This window comes from Hemicordylus capensis, chromosome 12 (assembly GCF_027244095.1).
Source record: "Hemicordylus capensis ecotype Gifberg chromosome 12, rHemCap1.1.pri, whole genome shotgun sequence".
Classification (NCBI taxonomy): Eukaryota; Metazoa; Chordata; class Lepidosauria; order Squamata; family Cordylidae; genus Hemicordylus; species Hemicordylus capensis.
Genome location: NC_069668.1, coordinates 19852615 through 19871769, shown reverse-complemented (window position 1 = coordinate 19871769; position 19155 = coordinate 19852615). Strand labels below are relative to the sequence as shown.

At 50.6% G+C, this 19155-nt stretch overlaps 1 long non-coding RNA gene across 2 annotated transcripts in view; it reads left to right on the top strand.

The window, feature by feature from the left end:
• The window catches only part of LOC128336239 (uncharacterized), a 134679-nt gene that overhangs the window by 9444 nt on the left and 106080 nt on the right, over positions 1-19155 (top strand). For both annotated transcript variants that reach the window (XR_008311867.1, XR_008311866.1), the window contains exon 2: positions 15507-15627. This is a non-coding gene — a long non-coding RNA (uncharacterized LOC128336239). The remainder of the gene's footprint in view (positions 1-15506; positions 15628-19155) is intronic.

Below are 19155 nucleotides of genomic sequence, written 5' to 3'. Positions count from 1 at the left end.
GGAAACCTTTCGCTTGATGCGTTCTGCGGCTGGCCTTACAGGCCTCGAGATGCTGCCGACGTCTCCTCTTGGAACACTTCACAATCTGCTTAAACTTCGAAAGGCCCAAAGGAGCCACTTATCTCTCCCCCCACCTCTGTTGCCATGTCCTCGATCACCCTTGACAAGACTGTGGCCTTGGTGTGCTCTTTGGAAATCCGGCCGCAGCACCAAAGTTCTCCTCTGCATGGAGAAATCCATTGTTATACCTCCTTTCAGAAGGCACCCCAAGGTGGTTTACAAACATTAAGCGACAACAAAATTCCATTAGAATCACATTTGAAGCCTTAGGATCGCCACATTTCACCTGAAGCAAAGGATTGGGTGAAACATTTGAGGAATGTGGAGGAAAGCAAAGAGGTTTGATGAGGCTGGCGAAATTTTTCAAGGGAATGAGGCACACATATAAAAAAAAATGTTATCATGGCTGATCTCTCCTAATCAACTCTCTTACTCTAGAGGGACAGGTTTAATCTCCCAGACATCTTCGGGGTGTAGAAAATAAAACAGAACCCAGCAACTGCACTTGAGGTCCGTCTTTTTCTTCTTGGTTTTCATCGCCTCTTTGGAGCCTGCAACGGGTGTTCTGAGCAGCAGCCAGAGTCTCCGTTTCTGGAGCACTCTCAGCCTCACCACCACCTCCTCCTCCTCTGTGTGAGAGGGGGAAGGACCCCAGGGAATGCTGGGGAGAAACTGAGGCTGGGTGGGGGTCTCTTTTGGATCAAGTCATGCTCCTCAGTAGTCTGGGGTCTGATCTGAGCCAGGGGGGCACCTAAAATCCAGTAGCCGGCTCCCCACGTGCTGGAATTGGTTTCATCCATGTTTCAAGAGTGCCGGCTGCAAGCAGGCACAGACAGATTGGGGGACAGAAGACTCAGAGAGTGGCGATGTGCAGGCCCCGGTATTGTCAGGTGCTCACCCTCACCCTCACCATCAGTTAGGGCTGCCACCTTGGTTGGCTTATCACGTTTGTTTAATTAACTGGTTAAATCTGCAGGTGACTGAAGGCTATTTTGAAGCAACAAAGTAGAACTTGTGCTTAGATAGTGCATGTAAGATAATTGTGTTGCATGCATGCGTAGCAGCTGGAATTTCCTCCCGAAAAGTAGCTCTGTCTGGTACCACACAATGGATCTAGCAGAAGGCAGGGGTGTAGCAAGACCCCCGGGAGCTAGAGGACAAAATCTGGGCAGGGGGCCTCCCCATTGCACGTGCCCCAGTGCCCTAAGCCACGCCCCTGCCGCTGACATCAGACGCAAGCGGTGGGGCAACCAACCTCTCCCTGCCGCTGCTCCTACCTCCTCCGCTGCCCCCAACACTGCTGATGCTGCTCCCCCTGCCCCGCCGCCACTTCTGATCTTGGACTCTGGGATGTGGGGGTGAGCCGCGTAGGGTGGCGGCGGGCGCTATGGCTGGTGGGCCTCCTTGTTTGGCCTGAGCACCTGCGCAGTTCAAACATGGACGTTGCATGCCCTTGACGGGCAGTTCACCCGGAGAGGCCTGCCAGCCACAGCACCCACCGCTGCCACCATGGGGGTGGTGGTGGTGGCCGGCCCCGCTTAGCTCAATCTCCACTCCCCAGAGGCCAAGAGAAGAAGCGGGGAAGCATGCGCGGGTGGCCATGTCCCAAAGGGCTCACCATCTAAAAAGAAACGCCAAGGAGATACCAGCGACATCCACTGGGGGGCTGCTAGGTTGGGCTGAGTAGGGGAAGTTCCTGAAACCCCACTGCTAGAGGAGGGAGCTCCCCCACCCCTGGGAAAGGTTGCTCCTGGCCCGTTTGGAAGGATGTGCCCTGCTGCTCAGACGAAGCGAGGCGGTCCATTCTAGCCGGGTTCATGTTCTGAACTTCCTCAGATGGGAATCTGTCCCCATCACCAGTTTGGTTTTTGTCTGTTTCATTTTACATTTTTATTGGTTTTTTATAATAGCTTTTACACTTATTAATTTATCTAATTCTACGTAAGTAATTATTGATTTCCCGCTTGCCTATCTGCGCGGTTCACAATAACTATACATATAAACCGTTGCTATAATACTTCAAAACATACATACTCACAATACTACTCGATTTTTCCCAACCCAACCTGCTGTTATTACTCTATTTCAAACCCTGCTGAAAGGTCCATATTAGAAAAATAATTCTTTAAGTAAAGCAAAAATGGTTCCCAGTCTTCTTTAAAACATTCAAAATTTTCGTCTCTTATAAGTGCTGTAAGCTTTGCCATCTCAGCATATTCCAAAATTTTTATCAACCAGTCTTCTTTTGAGGGCATTTTAGTGTCTTTCAATTTCTGCGCATATACTATCCTAGCCGCCGTGGTTGCATACATAAAAAATGTTAAATTTCTTCTGGAGTTATTCCCAGTTGAGTTATTCCCAGCAGGAAGGATTCTGGCCTCTTAGGAAATGTCTCTTTAAAGATTTTCTTCAACTCATTATATATCATATCCCAAAAAGCCTTTGCCTTCCCGCATGACCACCACTTATGGAAAAAAGTTCCTTCACATTGTCCACATTTCCAACATTTGTTTGAAACATTTTTATACATTAATGCTAATTTTTTCGGTGTCAGATACCACCTATACATCATATAATAATTTTTAAAAGTATAACATGCAGTGAACTTTAGATCAGTTTTCCATAATTTTTCCCAAGCAGCCATGTCTATATTATGACCCACATCTTGAGCCCATTTTATCATAGTCGTTTTAACCACTTCATCTCTTGTCTCCTCCAAAAGCAAAAACTTATACATCTTAGAGACTAATCTTTCATCATTTTCACACAGCTCCTTCTCAAATCTCGACATTTGATCCACAAACCCAGCCTTAAGATCCTTTTTATAAATTCCATTTAGCTGACCCATCACCAGTTTGGAGGTGGGTGAGATGGTCTCCAGGGCTGAATAGGTTCATGGGAGAGCCGGGTAACCACACTGAATGGTTGGAGAGTCCGAGACAGGCTCCCCCGTCTCAACTCCCGGGTTTGATCACATGCCAAAGCTTTGCGGTTGTGTGAATCCACTTCCAATGTGGGGGCATGAAAAAGGGCCGGGGAGGGGCAGTGATGGAGGAGATCTTGGCAAGATCTTCAGGTGGTTGGGAGCAGGTGTGCTCTGCTGCCCCCCCATGGCTCCCGAGTCTTCATCTCGCCTCCTGTCCCTGAAAGGGGAAAGAAGTTAATCACACTAATACGATTAAGATTAAGGGACAAGGAGTCCCCCGTTTAGATGTCAGAGACTGAGCTCCTGCAAGCAGGGGGACAGAAGCGACAACGGTGGCGGTTAATTTCAGGTGCCCTCCCCTCTGTTTTCTCCACTCGGCATTCAACGCATCAGTTCTGCCACTAACGAAGGGCTTGGTGTTCATGCGGGCCCCTCTCGGTTACTTATGTATCTGATCTCTCCTAATGGAAAAGCTGATTGTCATTGGGAAGTTATGAGGAAATATTAAAAAAGATGTGGATGCAGGCACATGTGCGGGGGGTGGGAGAAAGCGGGCAGAGGACGATCCCGTCCAAGGAAGAAGGTTCAGAGTCATAAACGAAACTGCCAAATGCGGAGTTCAGATGAATCTGTGGTCTTAATGGACTTGGTGCTTAAGTGCCATGTTCATTTATGGACTTGCCAACATTCAGATGCGTTTCCTGCCAAGTGAGAGTAAAGGGAGGTTCTGCCCCCTGCCCCTTCCCCCCCCCAATATCTGGAGCCAGATGGGGGGAGATCAGGAGGTCAGTGAAGATGGTGTCGGCAGCAATACGCCCATGCCGTGCTGCTGAGAGCAGGAGGGGAGGCCAGCCAGAGGCCAGTGGAAGTAGCTGGCCCCAAGAGACACCTTTCCAAGTGGAGATTGTCTTATGGTTAGCAGGGGGAGAGCAACTGGCCCTATCCAGCCCCAGCACAGCATCCCTCCAGGGGCTGTTGCTGGCATCCAGCTTGTGTTTCATTTTCAATGGTGAGCCCTTTGGGGACAGAGAAGCGTCTTCTTTTGTGATTATTTTTCTAGGCAAAACTGCTCTGAGAACTGCTTTTGTTGAAAAGCAGGATGTAAATATTTGTAGAAGCCGCGGCCATTGGGATGTGTGTTGTGTGTGCAGAGCTGGTGCTGTGCAGAATGCCCCCCCATCTGCCCCCTGAGGCAACGCCTCACTCAGCCTCATGGCAGGCAGGCCAACTGCAGAGCTGCGAAGGACCAGTGCCAGAGAGCCCGGAATTGGGGGCTGCAGCCTGCCCTTTGGCCAGAAGCCTCAGCTGGGGTGGCTCACTGCTTGATTCAGCTGGAGGGGGCTCCTACTCCACCGACCGTCTGGCCAGCAACAGGCTGCCTCCGGTGGAGATGGGCTGTCAGCACACTCCTTCCGAGAAAGCGGCTGGAACGAAACTCCCGCCTGGCTTCCACCTGGGGAAGAGGCTGGCTGGCTAAGCCCCTGCCAGATCTGTGCATACGGTGCGTATATTTGAGCAGGCTTTGCCACCAAATCCGACTTGATTGCAAAGATCATCCAGATGGAGATCAGTGGGAGTCCTTTGAGCCCACCGCTTCCGCCTCCTCTTCCCCTGCCACCTCCTTTCATGTTCGCCTTCATGTGGTTAAAAATTGTTTTAGGCAGGGAGGCCACTTGGCACGTCCCCTAGTGGCAGGAGATGGCTCCGAATGGGACCCCTCTGGCCCGCTGTCAGGATAGTCTCCACTTGGGATGATGGGGTCAAAACAGAGATTTTGACGGAGTGGAAATAAAGTCCCTGGGAAATGAGCTGCCCCCCCCATCTCCTTCCATTTTCAGGGGGTGAATTTCAGAGGGGGCTCTTCAGAGGCGGTTAGGGTCCCTCCTGGCTGGCGCTGCCACCTCCGTTTCCCAGAAGCTCCCCTCGGAATGATGCTCAGCACCCCCCATCATGTTGTGTTCTGGCAAGAGAAGGAGGGGCTGGCTGTCACACGTTCTGGCGTGGGCTCCTGAAGGAGCATCCAAAGAGGAAGGTGGTTTCTCAACCCTGCCAAAAGAGCTCTTTGGGGAAATGCAGCATCTCGTTTCGGCTCAGTCCTAGTTAGCCATCTGTGGCCACATTGCTGACTCTGACGGTCCGCTGCCAAGTACCGACAAAGAAAGGATCGCTTATGCCCCGAGGGATACAGTCAGAGGCCTTGTGCCCAGCCAGCTCCGGGCCCCACCAATATGGCCTGCCCGGAGTAGCAGCAGAGGGTCACCTGGGAAAGACTCTTCCTGAGTCTTTCCCAGGTGACCTTCATCACATTGACCTGGTTCATCTCACTCAGGCCTGCTCAACTCCGGGCTTCCTGCAGCTGGGCAGGGACCTGTGGACACAAAAGAGAGCCGGGCACACAGCTCCTTCCGCCAACCCAGCTGTTGAGGCTGTGTGTAGCCCTGGGCAGATCAATCAGGGATAGCACCAATCAGGTGTTGGGGGAGGGGGGCGGCTCTCCCCCCCCTTAAACAGCCCGTCAGCTCTCTTGGCTTTGGGGCCCCGGGGTCCGATGTGGGGCCTCGGCCATTCCACTCCCATGGAGCCAGCTAGGTGCCGGGATCCTTCTTGGCCTTGTTCCTCCTTTCGTCCCAGTAGGGACAGGGGCTGGCAGGGGTTGGGGGAGATGACAAGTGATGTGAAATGAGATAGCGGATAACTTTGGGAGTGACGGCAACTCTCCTGCAGACCAGGCAGAGAAGGCCGTCCGCGGCAAAGGGGGAAATTACAGGCTGCACAAAAGAAGGAAGGTAAAAAGTGAGCGCTCCATAAAAGAAAGTGGGCAACCATTATGGAGCAAAATGCCAACTCATTACACAACAGCCAAATCAGAGAGAAATACAGCTTTGCCCGCAATAGTCGTTTACAAGGGAACATTGTACTGCAACATAACGGCGGCGCTATAATTTGCTCTAACAACTCCAATTATGCCTTTTATTGATTTGGCAACACGTTTAATAGGAGTAGCCACACCTCTTGTGTTACAAATCATTAAAGGTGTTGAACAGTGTAATTTTAAAATTGTCCTTCTCCTACAGATGTCAGTATAATTTCCCCTCCGATTTCTGCCATGTAAACACTCCACCGCCGTTGCAATTTCCCCTTTACAAAGCCGAGATGCTGGCGGGCTGGGGCTTGTTTTTATTTATTTATTTGGGTGTGTGTGTGTGTGTGTGTGTGTGTGTGTGTGTGTGTGTGTGTGTGTGAATGAATGCAGGCATTTGTGTGCGCAGCAACATTCATGTAACATTTCTTAATCCCAATGTCTGTTTTCCTAATTGCTGGGGAAATATTCCTCCTTAAAATAATCGTAGCAAGCAAACAGAACCTAACACTACTTAGCCATCTTCTTCTGCAGCCAAGTTAATTGCTACTTAAATCTTCAATATGCACTTTGTGTTAGAGGGTTTTTTGTTTTCCTGGGTTTTTTTTTTAACCCACAAACTCTGGGGTTTAATTTGAAACTGTTTCTCCTCCGAGTGCTATTTTCCCCACTGTGTTTTTTGTCAGATCATGTGGCGTTCGTTACCAATTCCTGAATTTTCACTCATTCAAAAGAAACATGGAACCCATTTTCCTACAGTTGGGAAATGGGAAGGTTTCCCCCCCCCATATGTTTCATAAGAACATCAGAGCAGCCCTGCTGGATCAGGCCCAAGGAAGCCCATCTAGTGCAGCACCCTGTTTCCCACAATGGCCCACCACCGGATGCCTCCGGGGAGCCCCCAGGCAAGAGGGGAGGGCAGGCCAGGCCCTCTCTCCTGCTGCTGTTGCTCCCCTGTAACTGGGATTCAATTGCACGGGCTCTGGAGGGCCCGTCTAGTGGCCGAATGCCTCTTCCAAACAGACCTGGAGTAGAAAATGCCCCTTTCTTGGTCCTGCTCCTTGGCATTGGGCAGAAACAGATCTGAATGCACGTCATGCTGAAGGCAAGCCTCCTCCGGCACAGAGCTCAAATGATGAGCAGAGCTGCCTCTCCTTCCTAAAGGTTGGGCCCCAATCACCAGAATGTTAACGTCGGAAGGACCCTTGGAGGTCATCTAAGCCAACCCTTGCTCAGTGTGGCCTCCCGGCCTCCACCAAAAGGAGGCTGCCACAATCTTGAGTCGTCAGACATACAATGAGGCCACGGTGGCGTCTCCGTGGGGCTTTTTCTCCAGTGTGCAGGTGTGGAAAGTTAATGTCAAGGTGCGGGCTGTTGACTGTGCACTTGGAAGGCCAAGTCCCATGTGGACCAAGCCCTGTGGCAAAGCAGAAGCCGGGCCAGAATCCAGCCATCACAGACCGGAATGCCAGGAAATCCCGACAGCATCGGTCTCCCTTCAGAAATGAGGCCGCGGCATTCAGAGCATTTCGGCAAGGAGCCCTTATCAGTGCCCCCGCCCCCCAATGCCTCACTCTGGATAGGACTGGCCACCATGTGTCCCTCCCCATCCCGGCAAGAGAACGCCACCTCCCTCCCTCCCTCCCTCCTTAAGGTGCCACAGATGCCCAGCACGCAAGCCGATGGCCCAGCTGGGGCCTGGCCAGCCCAGCCCGGCGGCCTCTTTGTGGGGCTGGCCAGAAGTGGCCCTGCAGCAGCCCCGTTTGGCAGGTGCTTGCCGATTCCAGCCCGTCTCCATTTTCAGGCCAAGGCGGACGTCAGTCTGAATTATTTTCAATGAGCACTTCTATATCTCATGTCAGCTCCCAGTTCGAACCCATCACCGAGTGGCGAGGCTGTTGACGTGCCGTCCATGCTGATGAGGTCTCCCCCCACCACTTCCCCAGCTTTCCTATTAACCTTTCCTTTTACCAGCGCCCCCCTCTCCCCCCCACCCCACCCCTCTCCCTCCTTTGTCCTGCTGCAATTCGTAGCACTGGAAGGCAACGGCTACCCAGGCCGAATGGAAGACGGAGCTTTCACATTTTCCTTCTCAAACCTCAGCAAACATCAAAGAACTAGGGAGTCAATTCTGCGCCACTGCTCCCCCACCCCATCGCTTTGACTCCCGGGAGCTCCGGACACCTTTTTCTTCTCCCACAGCTTTTAAAATGTGTTGTCGGTCTCCCTTCTCTAGGTTTTCTTTCCTGCCTCCACCACTAGCCCCCACAGCGACTTTGTAACCCTTTCTTCTCCAAGGACGGCAGGAGGCAGATCCTCGTTTCCAGTGCTGCAGTGGCCAGGGCGGGCGCTCCTATGTCCTTGGGGTGGGTGCTCCTAATTCTGGAGACAGGAAGGTGCCTCCAGGGACAGGATGTAGGAGCCGTTTGTAGATGTGGTCTTGGGCCCTGGCTTTCAAGGGGTGATAGGCAAATCCATGGAGGGAGAAGTTTGTGATGGCTATATGGAACCTCCATGTTCAGCAACTGAATACTAGTTGCTGGGAGGGGGGACTGTTTGCCAAACGGGCAGTCAGTGCAGCTCTTTCAAAATAGGTGTCATATGTTCCAAGCGAGCAGTTCCAGAGAGGATCCTGGCCGCTGCATTCTGCACCAACGGAAGTTTCCGAATATTCTTCAAGGGCAGCCCTACGTAAAGCGCTTTGCAGTAATCCAGCCATGACGTGACTAAGGCATGGGTAACCGTGGCCAGATCTGCCTTCTCAAGAAAGGGACGCAGCCGGCACACTAGCTGAAGCTCTGCAAAGGCACCCCTGGCCGCCACCACCTCCACCTGAGCATCCAAAAGCTGAGCCGTGTCCAGTAGCACCCTCAAGCTGCACACGGGCAGTTAAAAACATAGTAACCAAGTGAACAACATGCATGAAAATAAATCTATCTATCTATCTATCTATCTATCTATCTAGATAGATAGATAGATAGATAGGTGGATGGATAGATAGATAGAGCTGATTAGGCCTCACTGACAGACGTGAAAGTCTCGGAGCAAACTATGAAAAATAGAAACATGCCATTTTCACAGGTAGTTTCCAGACCTAATTTTTTTAATGTAAACTGCTTTGAGAACTTCTGTCTAAAAGTAGTATATAAACATGTGGTGTGGTTGCAGTAGTAGTAGTAATAGTAGACCTCACCTGCTCTTTTGCCCAGTAAAATAAAAAATCCTGGGGAAAGTTCTTCATTTCCCGGAAAATGCAGAAATGCTGTCCCATTTGAAACGCATGGGGAATGATACCTTCTGACAAACTTTGGCAGTTTTCTTGGGTACTTTGAGAGACAGAAAGTCCGGGCTTTCACACAGCGATAAAGAAACAGACAAGCTATGTCTTTTCAGTTCTCTGCATTTCAATCTGGGTCGAATGTCCACGAAAATTGCTTAAGAAATCAGAAAACACCAACTAAATTGCAACATGATGACATCCTCAGAACAAAGCAGCTCTTCAACCAGCAAGGAGTACGCAGAGTCACTTTGTGAAACAGGAGGAAATCTGGCAGGATGCAAGTCCATTTCCTAGCATATGCATAGATACTAGTACATTTAGTTATGTGTAGATATATGTAATCGGCCTGCATAAGAAAGGTACCAGGGTAGTGTACAATTTTTTAAAAAAGTAAAATAAAGTACAATCCAATCATAACAAAACAGTAATAAAACAATAAATGATAAAAAAGTCACAGGTTTAAAAAAATAATAATAAGACACTAGCAGCCTCCATTTGCAACAGTGCTTGCATCAACCCAAAATGTGTTGAACTTCATCTTTTGGCAGCTTCCAGCATCTCATAAATTAAAAAGATCTTATTTATTTTATTGTTTTTATTTTATTTATTCTGTTTATATACTGCCCTTCCTAAAGTGGCTCAGGTGGTTTACATCAAAAACACACCATAAAATAATTATAAAATCAAAAAACATTTGAACCAGATTAAAATTAAAATTAAAATAAGATATCATTAAAAGTCAGGCCAAGTTTGGGTTTGAGGTGTATGCTTTTCGCAAGGAATGTTTAAAAATAACACAAATACGACCAATATTTATTTAGCACTTTTCAGCCAAAGTTCCCAAGGAAATAAGTAAAACTGCTCCCTGTCCCCAAAAGGCTCACAATCTGAAAAATAAATATAAGAGAGACACCAGCAACAGCCACTGGAGGGACGCTGTGCTAGGGTTGGAGAAGGCCCGTTGCTCTCCCCCGGCTAAATAAAAAGAATCACCACTTTAAAAGGGTGCCTCTGTGCTCAGTTAGTAGGGGATCCTAATAATAAGGACTCGATGTCTGGATAAAACAAACCAGCCAATAACACCTGTCTGACTGTGTAAACAAGAAATAATAATAATAATAATAATAAAATAAAGATAGGTGTGAGGTGCAAGGCTTCTGAAATGGGCCATGAAATATGTTGTGGCATTTTGGCCCAGGCCAGCGTTGGTCAATTTGTGGCTTTGTTTTTCTGCAGAGGGTGTGCTCTTCATCATGGCACACGAATGGTGGATCTCAGCACCCGAGTACAGAAGGCTTTGTAAGACAGCATGACCCCACCTCTCCTTGGCCTTTCTAAAGGTCCCCAGATGGGAACCTTTCTGAAATGGCTGCCTGGACGGGCCGGCATTTACAATGCTCCCTTGGAAACTCACGCTCAAGGCCCATAAATCTGCAGAGAGTTAATCATGCCTGCATTTCCAGTTCTGTTTTTATGGGGTCAGAGCTACTGGGCTGAACCACTTCCCACAACCAAGACCTGGTCAGCTCTCGACTGCTGAGGATTGAGCAATGGGCAGAGGGGAAGCTCTGCCAGCAGGATCCGGGCGTCCAGGCTTGAGCGAGCCACACCAGCCCTCCTCCTCCGAGCCTGAATCTCTCCCCATGGACTTGTGGAGCAGCCCTGCAGAACCCAGCAGGCTGAACGCATGCACGAGCGGTGTCTTCTAAACCAGGCAGGGCTGCCTATTGGCCGCCGTGGCTGGGGGTGATGGGAGTTGTAGTTCAGCAACCGCTGCAGGGCTGACGGTGGGCAGCTCTGTTCTAGACTCGCATCTCTTGCCTCCTGCAGAAGACAAAGAAGGAAGGCCTCTCCCTTCTCAGTGGCGATGATGCATCGGCCACACTGGGCCAAGCCTCCGTCATTGTGGGTCTGTAGTCTGTTCTCTAAAGGCAATGCCATCACTGCACATTATGGCGACTGATTCCACCAGCCCGTGCCACTGTGCTGCACATGGGAGGAGTGCTGGTCTTGTGGTGGCAAGCGTGACTTGTCCCCTTTGCTAAGCAGGGCCAGCCCTGGTTTGCATTTGAATTGGAGACCGCATGTGTGAGCACTGCAAGAGATTCCCCTTAGGGGATAATGGGGCCGCTCTGCGAAGAGCATCTGCCTGCTTGTGTGCAGAAGGTTCCCAGTTCCCTCCCTGGCAGCATCTCCAAGATAGGGCTGAGAGAGAGATTCCTGCCTGCAACCTGGGAGAAGCCGCTGCCAGTCTGTGAAGACAATCCTGAGCCTGATCGACCAAGGGTTTGACTGAGTAGAAGGCAGCTTCCTATGTTCCTCTGTCCTCCAAGCTGACCTTTGAACTGGAGACTCCTGGCTCACAGCTCACTGCCTTGACCATTCTGCGGTAGTATCTGTTTTTCACTTGTCAACGATTGGAGGCTGTGCAAATGCTTTAGCGCCGAAATCCATCATGTGGCAGGGAAAGGAAAGAGGAAGAGAAGGATACCTGCCCAGCCCTCGAAGAGGTGCTGCTGCTGAGTAGTCACTCCTGTAGGTCCTTGCTTGCATGCCGACAGATGATTTTACGCCCAGGCTGACTTTGGCCTCCCTTCCGCTTGCTAGAAGCTTCACGAGTGGACAAGCATTTGCTGTTCTTAAGCTGGGGTGCTCTTCTTCAGCACTGATGGGCTCTATGGCTCCTAGACAGTGCTAACGTGGATGTGTGTAGGAGACAGAAAGTGTGCGCACCCCATAGCCAGCAGGCAGCTATTAACAACTGGACCAAGGGCAAAATCCAGGGGCAACTCTTCACCCCAGGACCCCAGATAAAAAGATGTTAAATAAATGAATAGAGTGACAGGAGACCGCGGAAGTGTCTCTGCCCACACAATTCCCTGCACATAGAAAACTGGAAGGAAACCCTTCCGGCCTCAGTTTTTCCTTATGCATTTTGTATTGTGTCCTAACCTCCTGGAGAAACAGATATCAGGCAGTAAACAGATCTGCTGGATAACATAAATCAGTACATGTCTGGGAAATGCTGGTTCTCTATATATGGGGCTGCTGTTTTTAACATGGCGGAGAATTCAGCCCCCTCCCTGAGGCCACTCGTGTGGCTGGATGTGGCACAGCAAGACACAGATCTTCCATCGGCATGAGCAGGAGGCTGGAGTTACTGGAGGCATCTCCCAAGAGTGCAGCTTGGTAGTTGTGAAACTAATACGGTTCTAGGGTTTTAAAACATGCCTCTCCCTTTGGTTTTGCCACATGGGGCCTTCGGGGTTCTTCATATAACCCCGCCCCCTCGGCTGTTTGGGATAGATAGATGTGTCAGAATTCCCAGAGAGATGTTTCTCCTTTGCCCAATGGGGCCGGTCTGTCCATGGCCAATAGTCTGGTTCGGGTTCGGCCACCTCCTGCCCCAGAGGCAAGATGCCTCTCACTGCCAGAGACTTGGGGGTTGGGGGCAGTATACAGAGATGTCAAATACAATAATCAAGAGGCTCCACAGCAAGAGAGAGGGCCAGCCCTCCCGGTGACCTCCCCTCTTGCCTGGGGGCTTCTCGGGGGCCCGACTGTGGGAAACGGGGCGCTGGACCCGAGGGGCTTGCTTGGGCCCGATCCAGCCGGGCTCTTCTGAGGCTCTTCTGGGAGGGCTCCAGGTGCCAATGCTGACCGTTCCCCAGCCTGCAAATAGATTTTTCCGCCTGGCCCTTCTTCGCCTGCGAGCCACCCTCCGCACGTTCCCGTTTGCTTTCTCCTGCGCGGAGCGGCACCAGAATGGCACCTGCAGAGGCGCCCTCTCTGTGAAGCCGGAGCCCACCTCTTCTCCCCGCCCCTTTGCATAACCAGCTGAGTGAGTGGCTGTGGGGTGGGGAGGGGCAGGTGCTGGGGCCTGTCACCACTCGCTCTCCCCCCCTTCTTTTTGCGCCCCTCCCTGCTTCCCTCCCTCCCTTTCCCAGCTTGGCTCCTGCCTATGAAAAATCAGCAAATAAAAAGTTACATTAACCCCAGCCTGACCCCTCCAATATAATACACTGTGGGCTGATGGGCTCCCTTTCCAGGGCGATGCAGAAGCTGTCATTCTCCGCCAAGCCAAGTACAGCCAAGGGAGCATTTACCACATAATTAATATATTAAATGCATGAAAAATAGTTACACAGATCACCCCTTCCCATCCTTCTCTGCACCGCCCTCCTCCTCCCCGTGCAACGTAGAAGGAGACGGGGGTGGGTGGGTGGGTGGGAGAGAAAGAGGGAGGGATGAAGAGGGACGATTTGGGGAGGGGGCTGAGGGGAAGATAGATACAGGCTGTGGACCATCAATACAGAAGCATCCCGTGAATGGCCATCATAAAAACTGTTCATAATTTTATAGCTTCATTCGGGTTGGAGTACCATAAAGGAAGGCCATATTTTTCACACTCAAGATGCTCATAAAGAGGGAGAGGGAGAGAAAGAGGGAGGGAGGGAGGGAGGAGGAGGAGGACATATAAAGGGTGGGGTAGACAAGTTGACGTTGGGGAGCGGAGAGTGTGCAGAAACCCCAACCATGGGGGCGGGGGGGGGGCAGAGAGGCAAAGGGAAAGAGACCCAGACCCAGGCCGGATTGGTGGGGGGAGGTTTGTCCTGTTTGACCCCCAGCACTTGGAATCCTGATGAACCTATCAGAATAATTATTAATTGAGGCATCTTTATCACTCCTTTTCTTTCTGCTGACTTCATATTTGCCTTCTTACAAGGATGATGGAAGGCTAGAGAGGCAAATCCCTCGTCCTCAGATATCGTCCTTCACCTTTCGGGAGGCCAGCATCTTTAATCTCTTCTCTCTCTCTCTCTCTCTCTTCCCACCTTCTTCGGAACACAAAATTCATGAGCTGGAGCACAGATTAACAAATAAATTACAAGGCAGGGAAATCGGTGGTGATAAAACAATCGCCCTCGTCATAAAACGGGGGCCGCTCTGCGCCTTCCTGTGCCTCAGCTCCTGGCTGCAGGCCGCGAATCCAAAGAGCCCAGTGGGGACGCTCCCCAAACATAGAAAGCGAGCGTGTCAGGGAGAAGGGGTCTCTGCTCAGCTTCGCCCTGCGGTGCTAGCTTTCTGGGTGAAAGGGCCTTTGTGTGTGCAGCAGCATTGGCACAGAGTGTGTGTCCCCATTCTGGAGCGGTGGAGGCCAGATGACAGTGGGCTGGACTACCTTTAGGAGCAGCAGCAGGGCGCTTTCCAGATGAGACCCTGCCACGGGGTCACGGCGGATCTCGGAAGTGCGCTTCCACCCTCCCTGCACCGTGACACCCCAGCCCCTAGGCGGACAGCAGGGGGCCGTTCACATTGCCAGTGCCTTCTTGGGAATTCAATCACTGCCATATAGAGCAAGGGCCTCGTAGATCTGGCGTGAAAAGGTTGCTGGTTTTTCCGGGTGGTTCGTTTCCACGAGACGGCTCCCCCTGCTGTTTACGTTCCGAAGGTGACTTGTCTGAATGGAGGCATTTTGCTGCTGCTGAGCAGCTAGTCTGGAAAGCGCCCAGGTGAAGCTGCCGCCTTAGGCCCATAAGAAGAGCCCTGCTGGATCAGGCCCAGGACGGCCCATTTAGTCCAGCCTCCTGTCTCCCCACCAGAGGCCTGCGGGAAGCCCACGGGCAAGGGCTGGGGACATGCCCGCACTGGGCCGAGTGTGCACAAGAGCCCGCCCGCCCCCTTCTGTCCCATCATGAACTCTGAGGCCTGCCGCCAGGATCCTGACTCTGCTGGGCCACCCGCTGTGGTTGCCCATCTTATAGACAAATCCACGGAGGAGGACAGGTCTATCAGCGGCTACTAGTCTGGTGGCTGTGGGCCCCCTCCAGCCTCAGAGGCAGGATGCCACCAAATCCCAGTTGCAGGGGAGCCACAGCAGCCGGAGATGAGAGGGCCTGCCCTCCCCTCTTGCCTGGGGGCTCCCCGAGGCATCTGGTGGTGGGCCACTGTGTGAGACAGGATGCTGGACCCGAGGGGCCTCCTTGGGGCCTGATCCAGCAGGGCTGTTCTTGTGTTCCTATGGCGTCTGCTTATGGCTAACCCTGACAGAGGTATCCTGCCAGCTGTTTTCGATCCAACTGGGTTTGGGTGACAGCGGGAGGGAGGAGGGACCCTTATCCCTCTATTAGCCCTGCAAGCTGAGCACGCAGCACCCCTTTGCACGGGTGACTCTCTTCTCTTGGGGCACACAGCAGCACAGGGGGCCCATCCCTGCTAGCCAATGCAAAGAGGGAGGGGCCTTTTGAAGGTGGTGCCCCCAGGTGGCTGGGGTCTCCCTTTTGCCTCTGATCGGACGGGGAGCCCCTTTGGGACAGGGAACCGTCTTCCCCTCCCTTGCTCCTCCTCTCCACAGCCACCATCTTTTCCCTTTTCCACAGCCGCCGGCTCTGTGCCAAGAACATGGGAAGGCCCTCCTGGGTCAGGCCACGGCGGATCCGTCTCATCTCCCAGCAGAGGACAACCAGATGTCCCCAGGGTGCCCACAAGCAGGGCTTGGAGGTAAGAGCCCGACGCGGTTGTTGGCTGTCCCCCCCCCCCGATATCCAGAGGTAAACAGCACCTCAACATGGAGGTTCCATTCCTCATTCTCGTGGCGACCCCTGCTAGCTGAGTCATAACAGTCATAGGAGACTTGTTTTTCTTTAAAGGCCTGGAAACGGCCCTTGTCAGAGGTTACATTTACAACTTAAGAATGGTCAGAAATGAACCTAATACCGGAGAGGAGGAATTCCTCAGTATGCTTGATCCCTGGGAAATGTTAAGCCTAGGAAGAGCAAGCAGCCCTTTCTCGGAGCTGCTCGGAGTCCCAACTTCTGAGAGGATGGGAACCCAGAACCTGCGGATGGCTGGGGTGGACGGAGGTGGGGAGGGCTCGCGTTTCTCCCAAGTGTGGCAGACCAAAATGGTCCGTAACAATATTAGGACTACGAAGCAGATATTTCTTCTGGTTGCCAAACGTCTTAAGCTACCAAGAGGGTGAGGTTTCTACAGGATGGTCCTGCAAATCTTGCTGACTAGCTGTCAGGGTCAGCCCCAACCTAGAGGAGGAGGGTCCCAGGGCACTGGATGGGGCCACTTCTGGGACCTTCTTTTTCATTGTCCAGGAATATTTGTTATATGTGTGTCTTTAACATACTTGTGTCAATATGGCAGACAACAATATTTAAAAATAATTTCTCCTTGTTGCTGAACACCTCTTAGGATGAGGCACCCCCGAAATATCTCTCTCAATCTATCTATCTATCTATATTCAATATATTATATTGGTTGGGGTGGACAGATGGGGGAATACTTGTATGTTTCAAAAATCTGGCAGATAAAAATAGTCTTAAACATTTTTTCAGAAAGGAATTGCAAGTAGCGATTTCTGCACGTTGCTGGAGACAGCCTAAGCTACCTTGAAAGTGCATTTCTGCAGGATGGGACCCCCAGAACTTGCTGACTGGGGGTGGGGTGGGGTGGGGTGGGGTGGGGGGCAAATGTAGAAAGTTTCTTCTCCAGCGGACAAAAATATCCTTTAAAAATGTTACTGACAGGAATGCCCAGTAGCTGCTTCTGGAATTTAGTAAGCATCTCCTTCGTGCAGGTCCATGTATGGATTGGTAACAAACTGGTTGGTTGGTATCTCCGGGCTTGGCCCTCAACGGGCCTCCTCGGGAGGAGGGGAAGTGAGCACAGAGGCCTCCTCCTTGAGAGTAGGGCCTGCTGAGGCAGAGCGGGGCAGGGCATGGCCCCCTCAGAGCATGCAATGCAAGCCCTCAGGCCCAGCTTGGCTGCAGCTGGTTCAGCTGCTGCTCTTGGGAGTCCATCAGCCAGCTCTTTGCAACCTGCCTGGTTTTTGCCTTCTTGCCTGGGAGTTTCTCACCCGGGGCTTTTAAAGCAAAGGGCTTTCAGACTCGCATCTCTTCCAGCCTGGAGTGGGTGCCTTTACATTTTGGCCAGATTTACCCCAAAGGCCCTGCTTATTGGGGAGCAGTTGACAACACAATTTGGGTTTTTCACTGCGTGTTAAGAGTGCAGCCTGATTTATATCCAGGCTAAAAAAATACACTATTTGTGTCTGGTTTGGGGGACAAATTTGAATTTGCAGTAAAGCCTCCCTGTCAACTTGTAGTAAAGCCTGCTTCCAATTTTGGAAGGAAGTCTTCTTCCCTTTTATGGCTTCCTTGACAGTACCTGTTAGCCATGCTGGCATCTTCCTGGACTTAGTGGTGCCTTTCCTGCTTTTGGGTATAGTCTAACTGGGCTTCTGGGTGGGCCAATGTAGGAAGTTTCTTCATTAGTCAGAAATCCAGCAGACAGAAATATCCTTTAAAAATATTACTGATAGATATTTCTGCAATTTACTTAGCAGATCCTTAGTACAGGTTCAAGTATGGATTGGTATCTGGTTGAAGGACACGGAACAGAGGATAGGAATAAATGGTCAGTTCTCCAAATGGAGGGAAGTAAGAAGACAAGTGCTTTTTAGTCTACTTCCCAGTAGGCTTATGAGATCATCCGACATCCCCTGTTTGTGTCTGTCTGTGTGTCCACCCCACTGCCAACTTTGCAATGCCTGGACCAATATAAACCAAATCGGATACAGTTGTAGGGACACCTCAAATACATAGTTTGTGATGATGTCATCCACCTCAATTCAAGATGGCAGATGCATGAACGTTTGAGGCACAAGTAGGCTAACTTGTGAACTGCCTAACTGATTTGGGCCAGATTTAGTCCAGTTGTAGGGACAATGAAAGGAAAGCAGGCAGATTAGTTCTTACGAGGACAACTTGCTAATTTCTGAATAAATTATCTAGAAATTGGGGTAAGCAGCAAATTGGCCCAATTTGCAGATGACACAAAACTATTTTGGATAGTGAAATCCAAAACAGGTTGTGATAGTGAAATAGTGATAGTGATAGTGAAATCCAAAACAGCTCCAAAAGGATCTTCTCAAACTGAGGGAGTGGGCAACAAAATGGCAAATGTGGTTCAATGTAAGCAAGCGTAAAGTGATGTATATTTTTATTTATTTATTTACTGAATTTAGATACCGCCTAATAATGAATTACTAATATTGGGACAAAAAAACCCCAATTTCGCAAATACGTGGTGGGGTCTGAGCTGTCGGTGACTGACCTGGAGAGGGATCTTGGGGTTGTGGTGGACAGCTCATTGAAAGTGTAGACTCAATGTGTGGCAGTTGTGGAAAGGGCCAATTCCATGCTAGGAATCATTAGAGGGGTTGAAAATAAAACTGCTAATATTATAATGCCCTTATACAAAACTGGTGTGCAGTCACACCTGAAATACTGCATACAGTTCTGGTCTCCACATCTAAAGGAGGACATTGTAGAACTGGAAAAGGTGCAGAAGAGAGCAACCAAGATGATCAGGGGCCTGGAGCACCTTCCTTAGGAGGCAAGTCTACAACACCTGGGGCTATTTAGTTTAGGAAAAAAGACGGCTGCAACAGGGAGACATGATCGAGGTCTATAAAATCATGCATGGAGTGGAGAGAGATAAATTTTTCTCCCTCTCTCATAACACTAAAACCAGGGGTCATCCCATGAAACTGATTGCCAGGAAATCTGATTGATTGATTGATTAATTGCCGTCAAGTTGGTGTTGACTCTTAGCGACCACAGAGGTAGATTCTCTCCAGGATGATCTGTCTTCCACTTGACCTTGAAAGTCTCTCCGGGGTGCGTTCATTGCTGTCATTATCGAGTCCATCCACCTTGCTGCTGGTCATCCTCTTCTACTCTTCCCTTCAACTTTTCCCAACATTACAGACTTCTTAAGGGAGCTGAGTCTTTGCATAATGTGTCCAATATATGATCATTTGAGCCTTGGTCATCGGTGCCTCGAGTGACAATTCTGGATTGATTTGTTCTAGGATCCACTGATTTGTTTTCCTGGCTGTCCATGATCTCCTCAAAAGTCTTCTCCAGTACCACAGTTCCAAAGTGTCAATACTTTTCCCATCTTGCTTCTTCGAAGTCCAGCTTTCATATCCGTAGAGCGTCTCGGGGGAAACCA